Source organism: Martes martes (genome assembly GCF_963455335.1).
Source record: "Martes martes genome assembly, chromosome: 9".
Taxonomy (NCBI): domain Eukaryota; kingdom Metazoa; phylum Chordata; class Mammalia; order Carnivora; family Mustelidae; genus Martes; species Martes martes.
The window spans coordinates 67,961,288-67,983,884 of record NC_137896.1 but is presented as its reverse complement, the minus strand read 5'-3'; the positions used below and the strand labels follow the sequence as shown (position 1 = coordinate 67,983,884).

General features: G+C 47.0%; 1 protein-coding gene across 2 annotated transcripts in view; it reads right to left on the bottom strand.

Moving 5' to 3' along the window:
* Window positions 1-22,597, bottom strand: part of LOC308348642 (stonin-1) — a 46,251-nt gene that overhangs the window by 13,546 nt on the left and 10,108 nt on the right. Inside the window, exon 2 of one of the 2 annotated variants that reach the window (XM_080812847.1) lies at window positions 19,607-19,649. The exons of the other annotated variant lie outside the window; for it this stretch is intronic. The gene's annotated coding sequence lies outside the window, so the exon portion shown is untranslated. The remainder of the gene's footprint in view (window positions 1-19,606; window positions 19,650-22,597) is intronic. 2 annotated transcript variants of the gene reach the window in all.

The following is a 22,597-nucleotide window of genomic DNA, read 5'->3' as shown; positions in this document are numbered from 1 at the left end:
CTGGTTAGCTCAGCTGGTATAGCATGCAACCCTTGATCTTAGAGTCGTGAGTTCAAGCCCCAGGTTGGGCATAGAGCTTACTTGAAAAAATAAAAATAAAAGAAAGTGTTGTCACAAACAGAAGTTCGAAATATAAATAAATAAATAAATAAAAGCAACCAGATTTACAGATTAACTGAGTTCAAAGAAATTCTTAAGAATTATAACACTTCTGATGATTAAATGGATTAACAACAACAACAACAAAAAAAAAAAAAAAAAACAAGATCTAACCATATGCTGTGTACCAGAGACTCATTTGAGATTTAAGGACACACTTAAGCTGAAAGTGAAAGGATGTAAAAAGACATTCTATGCAAACAGAAACAAGAGCAGGCAGGGGTGGCCATACTGTATCAGGCAAAATAGATTTTACATCAAAAGCTGTCACAAGAGACAAAGCAGGACATTATATAATGATAAAAGGGTCAGCTCACCAGGAAGATATAACAATTACAAGTATATATAAATAAGCCAACATCAGAGCAATCAAATACATGAAGCAAACATTAAAAAACCGAAGGAAGTAATAGCAACACAATAATATCAGAGTTTCAATACCCCACCTTCAATAATGGATAGAACATCCAGATAGAAGATCAGTAAGGAAACAGAGCGCTTGAACAACACAATAGACCAAACAGACAACACACAACACACAACAGCAGCAGAATACCTGTTCTTCACAAGCACACACAGAATATCCTCCAGGATAGATCACATGTTAGGTCACAAAACAAGTCTTAACAAATTTAAGAAGACGGAAATTATAGCAAGTGTCTTTTCGGACCACAACCGAATGAAACTGGAAATCAACAGGAGAAAGAATGAAGAAAACTGGAAAATTCACAAATGTAGAAATTGAACACCATATTCTTGAACAACCAATAGGCCAAAGAGAAATCAAAAGGGAAATGAGAAACTATTTCGAGGTAATCAAAGTGAAAACACAACATACCCAATCTGATGGATGTAGCAAAAGCAGCAGACAGAGTAGAGTTTATAGTGGTAAACACCTACATTAAAAAAGAAGAAAGGTATCAAATAAACAACCTAACCTTACAGCTCAACAAACTAGAAAAAGAAAAACAAACTAAGCCCAAAGTTAGGAGAAGGAAAGTAAGAATAAACATTAGGGCAGAAATAAATGAAAGAGAATATAAAGTAGAAAAAAAGGGAAACTAGGAGTTAGTTTGTTGTAAAAGATTGGCAAAACGGACAAGCCTTTAGCTAGACTGAGAAAAAATAAGAAAATACTCAAAACCAGAAATGCAAGATGTGACATTAAACTTATATCACAGAAATAAAATAGTGACTATAAGGGACCACTATGAACAATTACATGCCAGCAAGTTGGATAACCTAGAAGAAATGGACAAATTCCTAGAAACATACAATCTACCATGACTGAATCATAAAGAAGTAGGAAATCTGAACAGACCTATAATTAGTAAGGAAATTGAATTGGTAGTCAAAACCTCCCAAAAAATAAAAGCTCAGGCCCAGATGGTTTCACTGGAGAACACCACCAAACACTTAAAGAAAAAGTAACACCAATCCTCAAGCTCGTCCAAAAAACTAAAGAGGAGGGAACACTTCCAAACTCATTTTATGAGCCCAACTTTACTCTGATACCTAAGCCAAATATAGTACAAGCAAAGAAAAATACTATATCCCTGATGAATACAAATGCAAAAATACTCAATAAAATACTACTGCATCAACTTCAAAAGCAGATTAAAAGGATCATACACCATTATCTAGTGGCATTTATCCCTGGGATGCAAGGACAGTTCAACAGATGAAAATCAATCAAAGTGATATACCATATCCACAGAACAAAGGATAAATATCACATGATCATCTCAATAGGCCCAGATATACCACCTGACAAAACTCAACACCTAGCCAACCAACTAGGAAGAAGAAAATTACCTCAAAATAATAACAAAGGCCATCTATGAAAAGCCCATAATTAACATCATACTTAATGGTGAAAAACTAAAAGCTTATCCTCTAATATCAGAAACAAGGTAAGGATGTTCATTCTTACCACTTCTACTCAACACGGTCCTACAAGTCCTAACATGAGCAGTTAGGAAAGAAAAAGAAATAAAAGGCATCAAATCAGAAAGGAAGAAGTTATATTTTGTCTATTTACAAATGATATGATCTTACCTATAGAAAACCCTGAAAATTACACACACACCCACACACACACACACACACACACAGTTAGAAGTAATACACAAATTTGGCAAAGTCGCAGGATACAAAATCAACAAAAATCAATTACATTTCTATACATAAACAATTACAATCCAAAAAGGAAATTAAGAAAACAATCTCATGTACAATAGCATCAAAAAGAATAAAATACTTAGAAATAAATTTAACAAAAGAGGCAAAGACTTTTACACTGCAAAGTAATTGCTGGAAGAAGTTTAAAAAGACACAAATAAAAAGATATCCTACATTCACAGTTTGGAAGAAATAATATCATTTAAATGTCCGTACTATCCAAAGCAATCTACAGATTCAATGCAATCCCTACCAAAGTCCCAATGACATTTTTTGCAGAAATGGAAAAAAACAATCCAAAAAGTCACATGAAATCTCAAAGGTCTTTGAACAGTCAAAATAATCTTGAGAAAGATAAGCGAAGGTGAAGGCCTCATACTTTCTGACTTTAAAACATATTACAAAGCTATGATACTCAAAACAGTATGGTACTGGCATAAAGGCAGACATACAGACCAGAGGAACAGAGTATTAAGCCTAGAAATAAACCCACACACATGATCAAATGATCCTCAACAAGGATGCCAAGATTATACAATGGGAAAAGTACAGTGTCTTCAACAAGCTGTGTTGGGAAAACAGGATATCCATATGCCAAAAAAAAAAAAAGACAATGGAACCTTATCTTATGCCATATACAAAAATCAACTATAAATGGATTAAAGACTTAAACACAAAACCTGAAACTATAAAACTCCTGTAAGAAAACATAGGGGAGGGACGCCTGGGTGGCTCAGTCGGTTAAGCTGCTGCCTTTGGCTCAGGTCATGATCCCAGGGTCCTGGGATCGAGTCCTGTGTGGAGCTTCTTGCTCAGCGGGGGGCCTGCTTCTCTCTCTACCTCTGCCTGCTTGTGCTTTCTCTCTCTCTCTCTCTGACAAATAAATAAATACATAAAATCTTAAAAAAAAAAAAAAAGAAAACATAGGGAAAAACCTCGATGACATTGGTCTTGGCAATGAATTCCTGGATAGGATACCAAAGCACAAGCAGCAAAAGCAAAACCAGACAAATTGGACTACATCAGACTCAAAATCTACACAGCAAAGGAAATAACAGTGATGGGGCAACCTACCGAATGGGAGAAAATATTTGCAAACCATACATCTGATAAGGGTTTAATATTCAAAATACATGAGGAATGCCTGCTCAATAGCAAAAAACAGACCCCAAAAAAAAAGAAAATTTAAAAATGGGCAACAGATTTGAATAGACATTTCTCCAAAGAAGACATATACATGGACAACAGGTATATGAAACAATGTTCAATATCACTAATCAGCAGGGAAGTGCAAATCAAAACCACAGTATCACCTTATACCTAGGATAGTCATAACAAAAAACAAAACAAAAACAAAAAACAAAAAAAAAACACCCAAAACGAAAGAAAAGCAAAAAACAAACAAAAAACACAAAATAACAAGTGTCGACAAGGATATGGAGATATCAGAACCCTTGTGCAATGTAATGCAAAATGAAGTGGGAATGTAAAATGAAAAACAGTATAGAGTTTCCTCAAATTAAATAGAACTACCATGTAGATGATCTAGCAATCCCACTTAAGGAATTGGACCCCCCAAAATTGAAACAGGATCTCAAAGACATATCTGCACTCTCATTTTCCTTTCAGCATTATTCGCAGTAGACAAAAGGTGGAAACAACCCAAATGTCCATCGTCTGATGAACGGGTGAAGAAAATGTGATATATGGGCATATGGGGAGTCTTATTCAGCCTTTAAAAAGGAAGGACATTCTGGCACAGGCTACAACATAAGTGAATCTTAAAAGCATTATGCTAAGTGAAATAAGCCAGTCACCAAAACAAGTGTTATATAATTCCATTTACACGAGGTATCTACAGTAGTCAAATGCACAGAAGCAGAAAGGAGAATGATGGAGCTGGGGAGGGGGGCCGGGAGGGAGAGGAGGGGAAAAGGGTGTGACTGTTGGTGGGTAAAGAGTTTTAGCTTTGCAAGATGAGAGTTCTAGAAAGCTGTTGTAAAATAGTATGCATATAGTTGACAATACTGTACTGTACACTTAAAAATTTGTTGAGTGTAAAAAAATTGTTAAAAATTTGTTGCTGTTTTTTTAAAGATTTTATTTATTTATTTGTCAGAGAGAGAGAACACAAGCAGGCAAAGTGGCAGGCAGAGGCAGAGAGAGAAGCAGGCTCCCCACTGAGCAAGGAGCCCGATGCAGGACTCGGTCCCAGGACCCTGGGATCATGACCTGAGCTGAAGGCAGCGGCTTAACTGACTGAGCCACCCAAGGTGCCCCCATAACTGAGATTACTTGGGTTTAGAGTCATTGTCCAAAGCTGCTAGCAGTCACTCTCCTCATTCTCCTCACCACCACGCCCAAGCCCCTGACAACTACTGATCCACTTTTTTTTTAATTGGCCTGGTCTGGACATTCATTCACTCTATAGCATGTATCAGTACTTCATTCCCTTGGGTAGCTGAATAATATTTCATTGTGAAGACAGCCCACATTCTGTTTATCCATCATTCATCAGGCGATGGACATCTGGTTTATTTCTAATTTTTGGCTATTATGAATAATAAGTTTTTATTTAAGTTTCTGCATGATCATTTTTCTCAGATATAGACTTGAGTTTGGAAAGAACCAGAATGTGAGCACAGGTCACTTCATCCTATAATACTACAACCTGAATTCTTGAGATGATTCTAATGACAGGGGAGGCAAAGAGCTGTACGGGCCATAGCACGGAGCTGGGAATTGGGCACCCAGGACGCTGGGTGCTGGTCTGTCACCCACTAGCTGTGCGCAAAGCCCCTCCGGACATGCAGTGATGAGAGCAGAATCATCTAGGGGTCGTTTCCCACTCAGAAATACTTCTGTGGTGGCTGATATCCAACTGACATTTTTTTTTCAAAAGCAGTAATTATGTTACCACTGGGATTTTTGACCAAACTCTCAAACTAACAGAGTAAAACTCCATGATATGAAAACTCAAACCCTGCTGGAATAAAGCCCGTGAGAAAGGCATATCTGTCTCCCTCCAGCTGGCCTGCTCGTTTCCCCTCGTGGATAATGAGGGCTCAACCAGTGCTATCCTTCAAGCTTGGAAAAGAGCCAGCCTCTATAGAGAGAGCAAGCCTGGGGCTCCACTGGGGACAGGGCACGCTCAGTGTTGTCATTTGCTAAATCCGCACATTCCTGAGGGCACCAAACACAGGGAGCGGCAGTCCAGGCCAGCTGGCTCTCTCTGGAGGGCATTTTACTGTCACTGCCCTTGGGCCGGATCTGCCACAAAGCACTTTCCCTTCAAAGCAGGCAGAGCCATGTTTCCAGGGGACACGGCCCACAGGCTCTGAGGGAGGAAATCAGCCACAGGATTTCTTGACCCGTCCTATCCTACCCTCTTCAGAAGGAATCCAGCCAAAATCACTCTTCATATGGGGTGAGAGATGCATGTAAACATTTATGTTAGCCGGCTTTATTTAAAAGAAACCAAGAGAAGGAATCAGCCCGCTTTAGATGGAATCCTATTCTGACCTACACCAAACATTTTCCTTCATCTCTTTTTCACTGGTAGCTTCAGAATTTCATGCACGGATACTGGCTTCTTCAGAGTTTTTGCTTCTTATGAAAAAACAAAAGTAATTACCATAAACCAGATAAATCAATTTCACGACTTGTTAAGCGACCCTTGAACTTTAAAAAGCACACCTTGCAAAAAATCCCCTATGTTAAACACAAAATCTATGCAGTGTACTCTGCCCCCTTCTGCAGGGCTCTTCCACTGGACGCACTCAGCACATGTAATGCGAGTTTAACACAACCAAATAGGATTCTGTCTCATGCCCAAGAGGAGCCCAACTCTTTGTCTGTGTTTAGAAGGCAGCTCCTGGAATGAGAGGCTAAGAGTCTGGCTCCCCGAGGTCAAGGGCCGGTGTGTTTCCCTGTATCCTTCTTGCTGCCCTCCTTTATCAATCCTTTTCACACTCATTTCATTTCTCTCTGACCTCTGCTGCCTTCTCCTTCCATATGACCTCATCTCTCTATTCTAGTCTCAAAGCCCCCACCATCAGTTTTCCCCAAGTCAACAACCAGAATCGATTCCATCTAAGGCTTTCCCTCCCCTCCTAATTCACCCCCTCCTTCAGCAGGGAAAGAAGGCCACATCCTTTCCAGAGCCTCTCAGTCCGTCCGAGGGCCCCTGGCTCTCAGAAAGGGATACGAAAGCCCAGAGTGAGGTCAAGAACGTGTCCTGCCTCGGTCATCTGCAACTTCACCCCACCTCCTTCAAGACACGCGAACCCAAAGTCTTCAAGCAGCATCACCTACTCAGCCTCAGGATGTTTTCGGCAATGCCAACGGGGCGGGATCTCAATATGTGTGTGTGCCTCCGGAGGTCCCGAAGTCCTACCGTTTACAGAGTCCTGTCACAGGGAACATCTCATTTAAATTCACGACAATCCAGAGTAGACACAGTACCCAGGCCCCCTGTCCAAAGTCCAGGTTCCACTTAGTGCAGAGCTGGAAATCCAGGGCCCCTGGCACGATGTCCCCAAGGGCCTTTCCCCAAAGTAGAGGTTCCTCTGGTTGGATTTTGTGGCTCTTTCCTCCACTGTGTATTGCATCCCACCCCACATGCCCTAATCCTTCCAGAGGTCTGTTTTCAGTCAGTCGGCATTATCCTGCTAACTCTAAGAAGACGATGTCGGACTAAATTCAGAGACAGGGCAAGACACCGAGACCCAACGAGGCACAGACAGAAAAGAAAAATGTATTATGGTGGAAGCTGCTAGAAATCAATCTCCAGGTTTTGAAGGTTTTTAGAGGAGTGTTTGCTTCTCTTTAAACTATTAGACATCTTTTTGAGCTGCCCATTTTCAAAGTAGCATCAGAGTACACTGAACTCAAGAACAAATTAAAAGGAAGCCCACATGCCTACTCACACTGGGAATAAGGGTGATACAGGCCGACAGTGGTTTTCAACCTTTTACCTCAACCCATGCGACAGGTGGCATTCAGGGCCTGGCACATTGTCTTGGATGTACCCAGAGTTTAACAGCTCCCACGATACTGAGGGAAGCCCTGAAATAATTAACCCCATTTTTCAAAACAATGGATCAGCAAAGGCAGGCCGTGGGCCACAGCAAACATAAGAAAGTCTGCATTTACACACAATCATGGAATTCCCCCTCTTTCTTTCACTGAAGAGCTCAGCCTGGAACTCTTTTATAAGAGTATCATGGAGATTACGAACTTTTCTAAATTGTTTTAAAAAGTAAATCTTTCAAAAATAGCAACACCTTAAATATTATTAGAAATATTGCAAATTGCTTGCAATAAGCCTTATGAAAAGGCAGCACTAGATGGAATAATTATCTCACCAAAAAGAACTGGGGATGAAAATCACCAAGTTGTTGTAGGAAAAATTCAGATATTTTTTGAGAGTCTGAGTGAAGCTTTTTCAGAGAGGGACTATGTCTCATTCGTTAGGGCATTTTCCACATTGTCTACAAATGTCTGACATCACCAGGCAGTTCAATGCATGTTTGATTGAGCAATTTTAAATAGTCTTTTCAGTTTCCCATAAAGGAAATCTCTATACTGCCCTCTTCAGTTCAAAGAACCACTGCATTTCAGAGTTAGTCAGAAATTGGAGGTATTCTGCTCAATTAACCACACCAACAAACATCAAATATTTGCTATGTGCTGTCGGTATGCTAAGGGCTATGTGTGCATTTCATCCTCACAACCCCGTTAGGTAATAATATCATTTTGTAGAAGAGGAAAATAAAGCTCAGAGAAGTTAAGCTACTTGCCTAAAGTCACCCAGCCTAACAGAGGCAGATCTGTCTGATCCCAGAGCCCATGCTCCATTCCACCTACCACCCAAGAGGTCCTAAGAGATCCAGCGACCTGCTGGTGTTGGTGTCCTAATTCTCATTTCCGAACACTTCCCACCATTCTCCCTTTCACTACGGAGGGCTCCTGGAGCCAGGAACTCTCCAAGCTGCAAAGGTGCTGTTCTCACCTGAAAAGAGGCGAGTTCTCCACAAAGCCCGCCGCACATATCTGCCGCCGGAACATCAGGCTGAGGGAAAGACAAACTTGGAGACAGTTTTCCCCATGATTGCTCAAGAACAACAGCTCAGCAGCAATTTGGGTCAATTCTGAGAGTGGCTTTCATAACTCAGCCTGTCCTAGTTCCTGTCCCTTCTCGACTGCATCACCCTAAGCAATGAAGGGTTATCCAGCCTTGCAGCCCAACACACACCCTCAGGTGCCACCCTCTCTTCCAGTACTAGGGCTGTCTTGGTGTACACTGCCGAATTCCCCAAACTTCATGCAACGCCCCTCGTCGAGCTCCCATGCCACCCTACCCGCTCTACTCTCCAGGGTCTATTCCTGCTGTTCTTTGCAGATCTCCTTCGCTTCTCTTCAGAAACCAGTCAGAGCATAGATGTGAAGCTCTACCTTTTCCTGCAAGTGATCCAAATCAAATTAGATGCATCTGGTGGTCGAATCAGCATTCCTGCTCATCTGCAGCTGAAGACCATCCCCACTTGTGGAGAACAACACCCTCTCAGATGGTCTCAGATGGACCCAGAGTCGGCTCTGGCTTCTCTGTAGCTGCCAGATGCTGGGGGAGGACGGACGTGGAAGGGGTGTCCTGCTCAGGAAAGCATCATAGGCACCTAGCAGTCACCTCCTGCTGTTAGTTCCACCCAACTCTCACCGTCAGGCTGACTCCTACTCGAGCCTCATGATCACATCTGGACCCTCAGCAACGCTCCTGCCTTTGCAAAGGGCTGGACGTAGTCCTTTTATGCCTGTGCCTTTTTTGCGCCACACAACAATGCCGCATAATCTAGAGAAAGAATGTCTTCGTGCCAGTATCTGTGTGGTTCCATTGGCTGTCCCCCAAAGAAGGAATTCTCTGACTCTCCCAGGGCTGGACTCCTCCACCGCACCGCTGGAGCCAGACGGGGGCCGTGTTTGCAAAGCCTCCCTGTGGTTCTTGTTTGGTTGGAGGTCTGCGATCTAGTTACCCTCCTTGCCATTCTGGGACATACGTCCGGGAAACAAAGCCAAAGTCAGGGACGGCCCTGCGTGCAGAATGCATCAGTGAAGGTTTGCTACGCGAGAGTTTAAAATATCTTTCCTATACAATTTTTCCCTTTAAAGGGGCATCCAAACTTTTGAAACCGAAAGGATCCAAAGGCAACAGAAAGCCTTAGGTGTGGTGAAAACCCTTGCAGCATGCACCCTCACCTTAGGTCACAGAAGCCCCCATTACGTGGAGTGCCTGCGTGGTTACCACAGACGGTCCGCAGCCCGTCCTACTTAATCACAACCATGTGTGCTGTTTAGTTCAGCTCTGCGACAGGAAATACCATTTGTAAAATACTGAACCGCAGCCCAACCTATCTGTGCCTTTAAATGCTATCTGCACTGGTTCCCTTGTGCCACAGCTCCCCTATGGATTTAACCTCCACTTCTTCAGGACAAATTTGGGTCCCGGCTCTTTTGTTAACCTTCTTTTAATAATCTGCTCCATTTTCTAAATGTAGAGAGTTGTATAAACGGACACCAACCCAAACAGACTCGTCCTAGGAATGAACCCAAAGATTTGGGCCTGGGTGGGCCATGCTCATTTCCAAATGTTATGCCTCTCACCATAACATGGTTATGGAGTCGGCACACCATGTTCATGTCCATGTTATAAATGCTATGGAAACCTGCTAAGCCGAGGTCTCTGAGCCTCAGTTTCTTCATCTGTAAAATGGTAATATTTGCCTCATATATAAATTGCCACATAACGAGTACTCGGTGTATCTTCTCTCTTTCTCTCCTTCCTTTGCTTTCCTTTGTCTCCCCATTCTAACCTTCCTTTCTCTAGTCAGGAAGAAAGGAAAATGCTCAGACTCTGCAGTTTGCTTTAGCATAGGTAGACCTGCTACAAACCCTTTTCTAGAACTGGGTGTCCATTCTGTCTGGCACATGACCATGCCTCTACCTACCCTGCTCTCCCACTACAGAGGGTCAGGGAGGACACTGTGTGGGGCTACAGGGCTGGGCTCAGCCTCTCATCTGCCACCTTAGTGAGTGGTGCTGAATTCTTGGGCTGTTCTCTTAGGTAAGAATGAGCACCCAGCACATTCCATAGCCAAGTCTTGTCCAAGGTGTGAAGGAAGGAAACCACCTAAATGAGAGTCTTCCTGGTGCTGGACACAGGGCTGGGACTTGGTCTCAGCCAGCCGTCTGCCTGGCCTAAATGGCTGCTCTCGGTCCCGATGACCTGCAGATGGTGCGACAGGGACCTCTTGAGCCACAGTTAAAAGACACTCCTGGGACACCTGGGTGGCTCAGTTGGTTAAGCGGCTGCCTTCGGCTCAGGTCATGATCCCAGCGTCCTGGGATCGAGTCCCGCATCGGGCTCCTTGCTCAGCAGGGAGCCTGCTTCTCCCTCTGCCTCTGCCTGCCACTCTGCCTGCCTGTGCTCGTTCGCTCTCTCTCCCTCTCTCTCTCTCTGACAAATAAATAAATAAAATCTTTAAAAAAAAAAAAAAAGACACTCCTCCTTCATGGGCTCCTGTCCTTTAGTCACAGCAAAGGCCCAACCCACAAAGGCAGGGGAGCGCAGAGGTCTAGCTCATAGCCTCTCAGGTACAAAGTCACCTGGCCTCTTCGCTGGCTTCCTCTGCTTATTGGCCCCGAGGCGTGTTACTTAACATCCTCAACGTCCTCATCTATAAAGTGAAAATGAATGACACCTACTTCCTAAGGTCCAAATAAGTTAATGCTAAGTTAGTAAGTAAAATGCTACTTCATAGGCACTCAAAAAGATGGTACCACAGTGCTTACAAGTGAGCGGTTCTTGACTCAGCAATGACCGTTGCTAGCAGCCCCCAGCCGAACAGCAGGCCATATCAGGCCTGAAGGGGACACCGGCAAGGGCCCCAGGCTTCCTGTCTAGCCTGGAGGATCTTCCCTTGTCCGGCAAGAGAAAACCAAGGTGCTAAACTGAGCTGTGAAATGAAACGCACTGCTTAAGCAAGTCGGCACAGCACCTGGAGAGGTCGAAAGTAATCAGGGAAGACTGCTCAAAAATGACGTGGTCTTTCCTTACGTGGGGCTGACCACTGTACGGTGAAAACCTGGGACCACGCGCGTCACCCACACCCAAGACTCCGCATGGCTCTCTCCGGCTGGCTCCCCACAGGGAATGACTTTACTCCCCAGGGAAACACTTGGCAATGTCCGCAGACACGCTCAGTTGTCACACGGGGCAGTAGGGGGTACTCCTGGCACCTAGTCGGGGATGGGGCGGGGGTGCTGCTAAACACCCCTCCATGTACAGCAGAGCCCCCACAATGAATAGTGATCTGGCCCCAAAGATCAGTAGCACCAGGGTTGAGAAACTTCGCTCCTTATTGAGAAGGTCAGTGAGTGGAGTATGCCACACAAGGCGTCCCACCCTTCTGTGTGTGTCTACTTTGTAGACAATGAATTGGATGCTTAAGTTGGGCAACATGCCTGAAGTGGCACCCAAAAAAGGTGCTATCAGAATCGAACCCTGTTTGGGCTCCAAATCTCATGCTCTTTCCACTGCATCACACTGATACCAGGGCAGGAATCACAACAGGAGAGAAGTCTTCTTGACAGGACTTGGACACAGGAAAAGGGGGGAGTCTGGCACTGAGAAACAAGGGGCCACTGGAGAAGCAGGAAGAAGGCAGGGCCACACACATCGGTCCGGTCTGAGGGGCATCCAAGTAGAAATACCTAGCAAGGAGCTAGAAACACAAGACAGCACTTGGAGAGAAAACCACCAGGGGCTACCCATGAAGAGTCAGGTGTCTTCCTAGGCTAGGTGAGAGCCGAAGGCAGGAGAGAACAGGGGAGGCCACGAGGCATCCAAAGCTGAGGACTGGTCACTTTTAGGAGGCGTTAAAAAAAGGGGAGAAAGTGAGACACATCCAAGAGGCTAAGGTAAAACCAGGAGGTACCGAAACCCCCAAGGCAGGAAAGATTGTCCTCCTGGGGCCTTGAAGAGCAACAGAGGTCAGGGACAGCCGAGATGAGAGGCCTCTGGGTTTAGTGACCAGGTCAGCAGTGGTGTGGTGGGTGCAATTTCAGCAGTGGGTGGGGGTGAGGCCAGGCTGACCATATGGAAGCAAAGGGAACACAGATGCTGGGGCCCACAGGCAGAGGCTGGGCTCAGCGGTCCCCATCTTGGCCACCCAGACCCCCAGGCCCCAGTTCCTGGGTTTCTGCAGCTCTGGGGTAGCATTGTCTCCCAGGTGGACTGGTTCCTGGCAGCCCTAGTAACAGCCCCCCTCTTTGAACCCTATCTCCATTCATGTCTCAGGAGCGCTAAAGGGCCCTAGGACTTCCCACTCTCTGAAATATCCAGCCCGCCGCGGGCCAGGGGAAGAAGGCAGACAAGCCAGCCTTCGTGCAGGCGAGGGCGCAAACAAGGCCTGCTTTCAGGGCTGCCTTCTGGTATTTATATTCCTGTGGGCTCTCCAGTGGGAAGAGCCAGGCACTCAAGAGTAGGAGATGAGAAAGGGCATTATCTCCTGAGGGGCCCCCAGGGCTGGGCGGGGGTGCAGGGCGCTGTGGTGACTGCAGGGGGTGGCTCCCAGATTTTGATTCTGCATTCTCAAAGGGAACCATGAAAAAGATGTGGGATAAAGTCAGCCCAAGGGGGCCCTGGCTCAGATCGCACATCTTAAACATGCAAATCTCCTCCTTCCCCTCTTCTCTGCAGGCCCAGGGGCCCTCCTGAAGATAATCAGAAAGCCCTGGAAGTTTAAAGGACTCTAAAGAGAATCTCTCTCAGACTTAAATATTTAAAGGGGGAGGAGGGACCAATAGCAACCACTCTGCTATGAAAATTGGTCAAGTAATTTATCTTAATTACCATGTAATTACTTTTAGTGTTTTCAGAAGAAGCTGTAGCTAAATGGCCCAGAAAGGATATTTAATGCTTTAGAATGTGAGTCCCTCCCACACGCCCATCATGCCCCACGACTGGAATGGTCTGACAAGTCAAGGACCATCACCTGCTGGGAGAGACGGAGGACCTTGATCCTTGGCTGCTGGACTCTGGGGCCCTTCTGCCAAATGTGCGGGCCCCAGCCCCCTGCGCATTCACTTAGCAAATAGTTACCTTGTCTTCTAAGTCCTGGGTCCTGGGTGAAACACCAGGCAGACAGCAGAAACCAGGAAGACCTGATTGTGTGGTGGGGAAAGAAGGCTCTGGAAGTTGGAGAGATGGTGCGTGACTCCTGGCCCCACCACTGACCAGTGTGTGACGGGGGGCAGGTGGTGTGAATTCCCTGAGCTTCTGTTTCTTTGGGTGTGAATAAAGGAATAATATGAGTTAACCTCTAGTGTTTGCTTTGGGCTGACACGTGCCTTCCCCCAAATTCAGCCTTAATCCCCCATACTAAAGAACGTGACTGTAGTTGGAGGGCCTCTGAAGAGTTGATTCTGTGGAAATGAGGCCGCCAGGGGAGGCCCTGAGCCAGCCTGACCACTGTCCTCACAAAAAGCCAGGACACAGACAGACACCAGAGAGGAAGACACAGAGAAAAGGCCACGTAAGGACACAGGAAAGGAGAGAGGCCTCAGAAGCCACCAAACCTGCCAACACCTCACTCTTGGATTTCCAGCCTCCAGACCTGCGAGAAATACATTTCTGCTGCTTAAGCCCCAGAGGCTGGGGTTTCCTGTCATGCCAGTTGGAGCAAACTGAGCCAGGCCTCTAGTGACACTAAATAAAGTCACGTCTGTAGGATGGCAGGTGCCTAAAGAGAGGCCATTATCACTAGATTCCTGCTCCTAAGGTGCTTGTAATGGGGTAGTAAAGACCAGAGGAAACAACAAATGAAAGACAAAAGTGCTCACCCTCCTGAGCTAAAGAGCCCTGGGGCTTTGGGAGAGGACAGCCCTGGCTCGGGGGCAGGGAAACTCCCTGAGGAGGGGACATCTGCTAGGGCAGAGCCACCGGGCAGCAGATGAGGCACAGGGGACCAAACCCGCTGCCCATGTTTCTGTGCATTCTGGTCATGTACCGGTTAACACCAGCTAAGGGACAGCCTCCCGCCCGGCCTCATCCACCCCACTGAGCAGACAGAAACCCAGTTAGGCACAGGTCTCCCCATACTGGACCATAAGCCAGGGGTGATGTCAGCAGAGACGTCATAAGCCGGAGGTGACATCAGTGGTGATCCAGGCTGTGTGCAAGCCTCAGATCAAACACATTTTGGTTTATCGACGGCCTGCCCGGGCTGTTGCTGACCAGCAAGCTCACCTGGAAACGTCCATATCACTGCAAATACACAGGCAGGAACCACTGACTTACACGGAACAAAAGCATGTCTGCTCAACCCTCACACTCCCAGGAATTCCACGAATGTACATGTGTATACATATGTAAAAGCCCAAGCAATTCTTTTTTTTTTTTTCAAGATTTTATTTATTTGAGAAAGAGAGAACACGACCAAGGGGGAGGGGCAGAGGGAGAAGCAGGCTCCCCGCTGAGCAGAGAGCTGGACACCAGACTCATCCCAGGACCCGGGGATCATGACTTGAGCCAAAGACAGAGACTTAACTGACAGAGCCACAGGAGTAATTCTAAGATTTTAAAAATCACTTATGAGAGTGTTATTTATGTAACAAGTACAGAAGGTCAACATTTACTTGGGCTCTTAGTCTCAAATGCAGACATCACTCTCAAAAATAATATTTGTGTCTCTCAGTCTGCGGGGAGTGCGTGCACAATATTTGTGAACTTTATTGCATTTCAGAGGCCACTAGATGCTTTCACAAAGAATTCTGCACTTACAGCAAAGTCTAATTAGAAACATGTAAGTAGATGGGAATGAACAGATCTGTCCACTGACATTCTCAACGAGGGGTGGTAGATGATATTTAAACTTACAGATCATGGGGCACCTGCCTGGCTCAGTGAGAAGAGCATGAGACTCTTGATCTCAGGGTCCTGAGTTCAAGTCCTATGTTGGGTGTAGAGATTACTTAATAAATAAACTTTAAAAAAAAACACAAAACTACGTCTACATATCAGCCTGGGTGCTTGAACATGTAGCAGAATGGCCTCCTTCATCTCGACTCTGGGTCTCCATTAAAATGACCACCACCCGGTGTCCTCACAGAGCCCCCAGGTGCCTCTGTACATTGCTGCCCAGCGAGGTCCACAAGCTCCTGACAGGTCCAGCCCAGCACAGGGGGCTCACCCAGCTCCAAGGTGCAGGCAGGCCTCCACTGGATACCCCTAGGGTCTCTCTCGCCATACCATCTCTCCACCAGCCCCTCCTACTACTGCTCACAGCAAGAGACGTCCCTCTGGGTGAGGTCCCTACAGCCGTTTGCCCAGCCTGGAAACCAAGAGGCTGATGCTTGGGAGGTTTTGTGCCCGTTTCCGTTTCATTCCGTCTCGGTAAGTTAAAACAAGTCATTGCTGGCAAGTGGTTTCTAAAAGTCCTAACCATTTATGAAGATTCAAACTCTAACAATCTAACCAGATGAATTCTCCAACAAGAGGTCTGCGGAGAAGCACGGGCCTCCTGAAGACCCCTTCCTATCCAAACTCTTTAGGTCTCCTGCAACCATGCTTCAGGATAGAAGTTTTCCAAAGATGGCCAAAACAATATCCCCCATCTAATGCTTTTCTGGAATGCCATGGAGCCAGGGAAGCTCTACTTCCCCTTCCCTTGGATCTGGGTGGGCCTGTCACTGCTCAGACCAATACAGGGTGGTAGAAGTGACACCGTGACAATTCTGGCCATGGCCTGAAATGACCCAGAAGCTGCCCTTCCTGCTTTGTGGGAGCCCTGAGCCCCCACATATGAAGCCCCGGCTAGGTAGGGGAGCCACACATGCCATGTCGCAGACACCCAGCCGCTTGAGTTTTCAGTGACTCTGGCCTCGGTCGCCATCGGGCTACAACTACATGAGAAGCTCTAAGCAAGAACCACCCAGCTGAGCCCAGTCAACCCACAGAACCAGGAGAGAGAACATGAAATTACGATTCTAAGCCTCTACACTTTTTTGTGTGGTAAAACGTACATTCACATAAAAGCTACCCTTCTAACCACTTTAAAGAGTGCAGTTCTGTGGTATTAAGTACAGTCAACCTCATGGTTGTGCAACCATCATGACCATCCATCTCCAGAACATTCCATCTTCCCAGATTGAGAGTCCCTCCCCATTAAACACGACCTATGCATGCCCCACCCCAGCCCCTGGCAGCCACCATTCGACCTTCTGTCTCTGTGAATCTGACTACTCTAAGGACCTCATGTAAGGGGAATTGTACTATATTTGTCCTGTTTGTGACTGGTTTATTTCACTTCACACAACGTCTTCAAGGTTCATCCATGTTGAAATATATGCCAGAATTTCCTTCCTCCTTAAGGCTGAAAACCGTATACCCCAGGCTGTGTATCCATGCATCCATCAATGCAAGGATATGGAGTGGTGCTTTGAGTGGTGCTTCTACAGCAATACTATGTGGGGCAGTGGGCAAGCAGCCGTGGCCCAGCAGAAGAAGGCTCTGAAGGCAGACGTCAGGAGCTGGAAAGTCGGAAACACACAGCACAGGGCACTAACCTTCAGAGTAGGCGACCAGCCAGGAATCCAGGCTGCAATTCCAGTAGCACTCACTACAGCAGGCTGGGTGTCTCCTGGGGCCTCCATTCTAGGCTGGACAGGTCCCCCCACCCCCCCATGCCCTGGCACAGGCTGATAGGCCAATAAACATTTGGTGGATAAGTGAAAAATGTTCCTGACACTGAAGCCAGGTTCTGGGCCATATCAGAGTTTCTGACCGGCTCCCTGCAGGCCAACTACTGGGCCAGAGAAAATGCAGAAAGGCTGCTTCTGGCTGGAACTGGAAGGGGGAGGTAGCAGCGGCAGGATGATCTGACAGGGAAAATTCCACAGCCAGGGCCAGGCTTCCCGGGAAGTACAGGATCTCCATCGAAGCCCCACCCTGACCCAGGCAGCCCTGGACTTCCACCTGAGAGAGGGAAGGCCTTTGGGAAGGGCGTGTTGGGTATCAGGCTGAGCCAATAGGACGAGGTATTTCAGGGATCCGCCCTGCTCAGCTCCTCAAGCTCAGTTCCCAGGGCCCAGGGCATTAGAGCCTCGTGTGCCCATTGTAGGAGCAGGATGGGTTGGAGGGACTCAGATCTACACCCTAACAGGCTGTGGGGGACTGGGAGGGGAGCTGAGTCACAGATAGGAGCCCTGGAAGCTTTAGGATAGCGACCTTCCTTTACTACAGGAGAAGCCATGCTGGCTGAACCAGGACCCTTCCCCTCTCACCCACAGACACTCTGCCAAGGAAGCCCAATGCTCTCTTCCTGCTGGACTGCTCCACTGGGCCACAGGTCAGGATGCACCAGAGCACAGACGTTAATTCCAAATCTAGGAAGATGACTTGTTTCTGGCTGACTTAAAGAGTGAATAACAACCATACCCATGCCCCCCGGGATTGAAACCAAATGGGCTCACATTATGATTCGACTCTGCATTTAGGTTTACCAGCCTTTAAAGATAAAGCAAAACCCCGAGCATTAATTACAAAGGTGTTGTTCTCTATTTCTCTTCAAAGCCTACACCTTGAAGGTCAGAAACTGCTTACCATGGGGAAAGCAGTTATAAGCACCCATAAAAGAGTTCAAGAAACACGGATTTTAAACTTGGCTCGGCTTCTAAGTAATTGTGGGGCTTTAAGCAAACTAATTAACCTTTTCGGGTCTCAGTTTCATAATGATAAATGACGGGAAATACTTGGTACTGCCATGGTTTGGTTATGCGCTTCACAAGAATAACTTACGTGCAATGACAGAGCTATCGATACGCAGATATATAAATATATACTTAGACAAAGGAAGTCCTCGTAAGAAGAACCAAACTATAAATGTTAGGGATTTTCTCACGTTCAGTAGGTGCTTGCTGGCCAGAAATGGCCAAATATCCCGAAGATTATAACAAGACTCACATTTGGTGAGAGCAGTGCCTGTCTGCATGGCAGAATCCCCACTGATGTATCTACCAGATCTGAGAAGGCCGTCTCTCTCTGCAGCCCACCTCACCTGTATCTTCCCAAACAACCCTCCTGGCCTGCACTCTCCCTTCCCACCTGGCCTTATATTCCAGTCTGTGGGATTTCCAGAGCCAGCCTGATTGCCAGGGTCAGAGTCTGCCCCACTGCCCCTACCCCAGCCACGTGGCCCAGCTCCCACCTCCAGTAATGGCCTGAGGCTGCTTCTTGGGCCAGCTGCCAAGCCCAGAACCCTACCTAGCTCTGCAACCTAGGTCTCCACTGTCTATAACTCCAGAGGGAAACAACTCATTCCCTTTTCCTGGTTTTCGTGGAGCAAGACAACGGGAAAATTTGTGCACCAGGAGCCAGTGTCTGCCCAAGACCTCCTCCCCCTACCTCAGGCCTGGACTCCACCCAAGACCCTCCCCTGCACAAGGAGGCTCACCCGAGCTCTTCCACCTCAAAGGGCTTTGGGGAGCATCACATAAGGGGAAGGACTCAGAAGTGTCTTTGAAAACTATGAAGCACTCTGTAAATTCTTTTATTCTTTTTACTCTTGTTTGTTGACTTCGGTGTGGTCTCTGATTATGACTCTCTAGAGGCCTGGGATTGTTCCCCGGGTAAACTCCTTTGGTACAATGACCACACACAGAGCATAGCATGATGCTCTCTGGGACTCTAATGCCATGAGCAAATGCAGCAGGAGCTCCAGGACGAGGGGGGTTGGAGGGTGCGGACCAGGTTCCTGCCCCTCTGGCCCTGCCAGGAAATTAAGCGCATCACTTAACCTCGCTGGGCATTTGTCTTCATATGCACAATGGAACTGACAAGCCATCAGCATTCCTTTTCACCAGGATGCCAAGAAGGCAAAGAATCTGAAAAGAAAAACACTGCACAAGTTGAAATGTTGTAGTATTCAAAGGGCATGGAGAGCTGAGAGGGGAGAGATGGGAAAGGAACAGGAAGGGGGACCAGGAACCAAAAAACCGAGCAAGAAGACATTTGGAGTGAAATGGGAAGCACTTGAGAAGGCCCAGATGGAATGCCACGGAAATTCCCAGTACAGAAAGTAACCCCCAAGCCTGAGAGTCCGTGTCCGGATGGGAAGATCCATCACAGAGACATGTGAAGTCAACTCCGGCAGAGAAGAGTGGACAGAAGGAAGTGAAGTCTGTCTACCACCTGCAGTGGCACGAGACCTACCAGAAGCCGAGGCTCACGGAGGTTTGCTTCCACAGCTCAGCTCCTAGTGAGGAGAGAGATGAGCAATTCATACGCCCACTACCGTCAAAAATTGTGTAATGCCCCAGAGGCTCTGGTCAGGCCACATCCTGGCCCATGACGACCAATCCAGAGTGCTCCACTTTAAGGGGGACATTCAAAGATTGCAGAGTTCCCAAAGGCTGGTCACCGGGACAGCGGGGTGTGCTGAGACCATATCACAGCAGGATGGGCTATGAAATCTGAAAGTGTGTCCCCAAACAAGATTCGGGGAGGACATGAGAAGCAAAGGCTCTCTCAGAATCAAAAAATACTCTGAATGTCATCTGGTCCAACCTCCACAAGTAAAGAATCTCTAACACAACATCTCTGCGGAGAAATTATCCAGCTGCTGCCTGACCTCTTTCAGTAACAGAGACCACATCACTTTCTAGGTGAGTTCATCTCATTATCATTTGGACAGTATTAAACTCTTCTCCCTCCTATTAACCCCAAATTAACCTCCTCCTAGCTTCCATCTTGTGCTCTGCAGGGACACAGGCTAAGTCTAAACTGGCGAGGACCCATCCTCAGACAACTGGAGACAGCTGGTCTTAATCACCTGTCCGAGCTCTTCCCACAGGCTTGTCTAAGAAGGGAATGCATTTTCAACACACCTCTGAAAGCATATGCTCGAGCCCCTTCAAGGCTTCATTCCTGGTGATCTCTGGCCAGCTTTGACCTCCAAGTACCATGGGATATGACTGCTGCCCCTGCCTCACTCAGAGCATCTCATCCTGGCCATGACTCCCTAGCTATGGTTGCTTTCCGACTAGGTCTTGGCCTCCTCCTACCCAATTTGGGGAAACTCTGGTCCAAGAGGGTCTTGGCTCTGCCCCTCTGCCCGCTGCTTAAGGGCTTGTCATGAACATTCTCCACAATGAGACCAAAAAATGAGTCCCAAATTCATGCCACTTCATAGAGAGCAGCTGGTCATTTGACTTTAGGCCTTCTAAAGAGGACTGAATCTAGAATGTTCATAGGCATTAAATATTCATTCTAGGGGGGCCTGGGTGGCGCAGTCATTAAGCATTTGCCTTCAGTTCAGGTCGCGGTCCCAGGGTCCTGGGATGGAGCCCTGCATCAGGCTTCCTGCTCAGCGGGAAGCCTGCTTTTCCCTCACCTTCTCCCCCTGCTTGTGTTCCCTCTCTTGCTGTTGTTCTCTGTCAAATAAATAAATAAAATCTTTAAATAAATAAATAAATAAGTAAACATTCTAACACCTCAGTTGACAGGGGAGGAAACAGAGGGCCAAAGGGGTAAAAGGATTCACTCAGGTAACACAGCCAGGAAGAGAAGCTCTCATCTTTGATTGTTCAGTCCCACATTCCTTCCACAGCAGTCAAGAGGAAGTGAAGTTCTCTTGTGGCTCTCTTCTCAGTACATTTTGGGGTAAATTGAATGAATGCGTGTATGTGCATTCATTCTTTCTTTGACTCAACAGACATTCACTAAGCACCTACTATGTGCTTTGCAAATGATCTCAGTGAGATTTGGATTAAGCTTCTCTTAGGGACCGACCTCTCGATGTGTGTGAACACTCAGTGTGTGTATGGATTAATTAATCCTTTCATGCTCCTCCATAGTGAGCCTCCCTAACACCGTGCACCACATTGATACAAGTGAAAACAGCCACAGTCCCTTACCCCAGCACACCCCCTATCCAGCACAGACAATTCCCACGTCCTGCTAATGCAGGGTACTATGGGGACCCACAGCCTGATGCTTACTTAAGACAGGGGAGAGTGATGGTAGTAACTGCGAGTAATGGTATGCGTATGTCCACGTGGCAAGGGAATGAACCACCAGCCCTGGTAGCTTGAAATGGCTTCAGGAAGAGCGGGCTTCTCAGTTGAATCCTGAAGGCTGATATGAATTAATCAGGCAGAGCAGACCGGAGAGAAGTGAGTGAGTGTGTGCTCAAAAACAGGGGAGCAGAGGGGTGCCTGGGTGGCTCAGTGGGTTAAAGCCTCTGTCTTCGGCTCAGGTCATAATCCCAGGGTCTTGGGATCGAGCCCCACATTAGGCGCTCTGCTCAGCGGGAAGCCTGCTTCCTCCTCTCTCTCTCTCTGCCTGCCCTCTCTGCCTACTTGTGATCTTTGTCTGTCAAATAAATAAAATCTTAAAAAAAAAAAAAAAACAGGGGAGCAGAGAGAGCCTGATCCTGCAGGTGGCCGGGCCTAGCTGGAGGCAGGACTTACCATGGTAGCCACCGTGAGAGAAGCAGACAGGTGAGGAAGCCACAGGCCTGCTGTATATGCCAAGGGGGTTGATTTTATCCTACAGGCAATAGGATTCCATGAAAGACTTTAGAGGAAGGGAAAAGGTTTAGAACAGAATTTTAGAAAGAAAGCTCCGACCATGGAGGACAGACTGGAAGGCAGGGAGATCCGAGGCAGGGAACCAGACAGGAGGTGACAGTCAGAATGCAGGAAAGAAACCAGGCTTGAACGTGATGGATCCTGCCTGCACACACTTAGTTTTAAAGTGCGAAATATGAGAGGAGAGAAGGGACTGCCTTTCATGTCCGTCTCTCATGGCACGAGGGCCAGTTGCCCAAAGCTTTGCAGAATGACATCATCATCACCATTCTCCACTGCGGCCTGGTGGAAAAGCAATGTGAGCTGTAGCTCCGTGACCACTCTTGATGTGCAGGAGCCTCAAACAGTAAGTGGTGGCTGCCGGCATGCCCGACGTACATCAGCAGGGGGTGGGGGCTCAGAAGCACACATGAGTCAAGTCCAAGCAAGCAACAAGTCAGAAACAGAACAAGCAGAAAAGCTCTAAGATGGATGGTATTAAAAACAACAACAATAACAATACAGGGGCACCTCCTGGCTCAGTCGGTTAAGGGTCTGACTTCAGCTCAGGTCATGATCCCAGGGTCCTGAGATTGAGCCCTGCATCAGGCTCCCTGCTGGGGCGGGGGGAGGG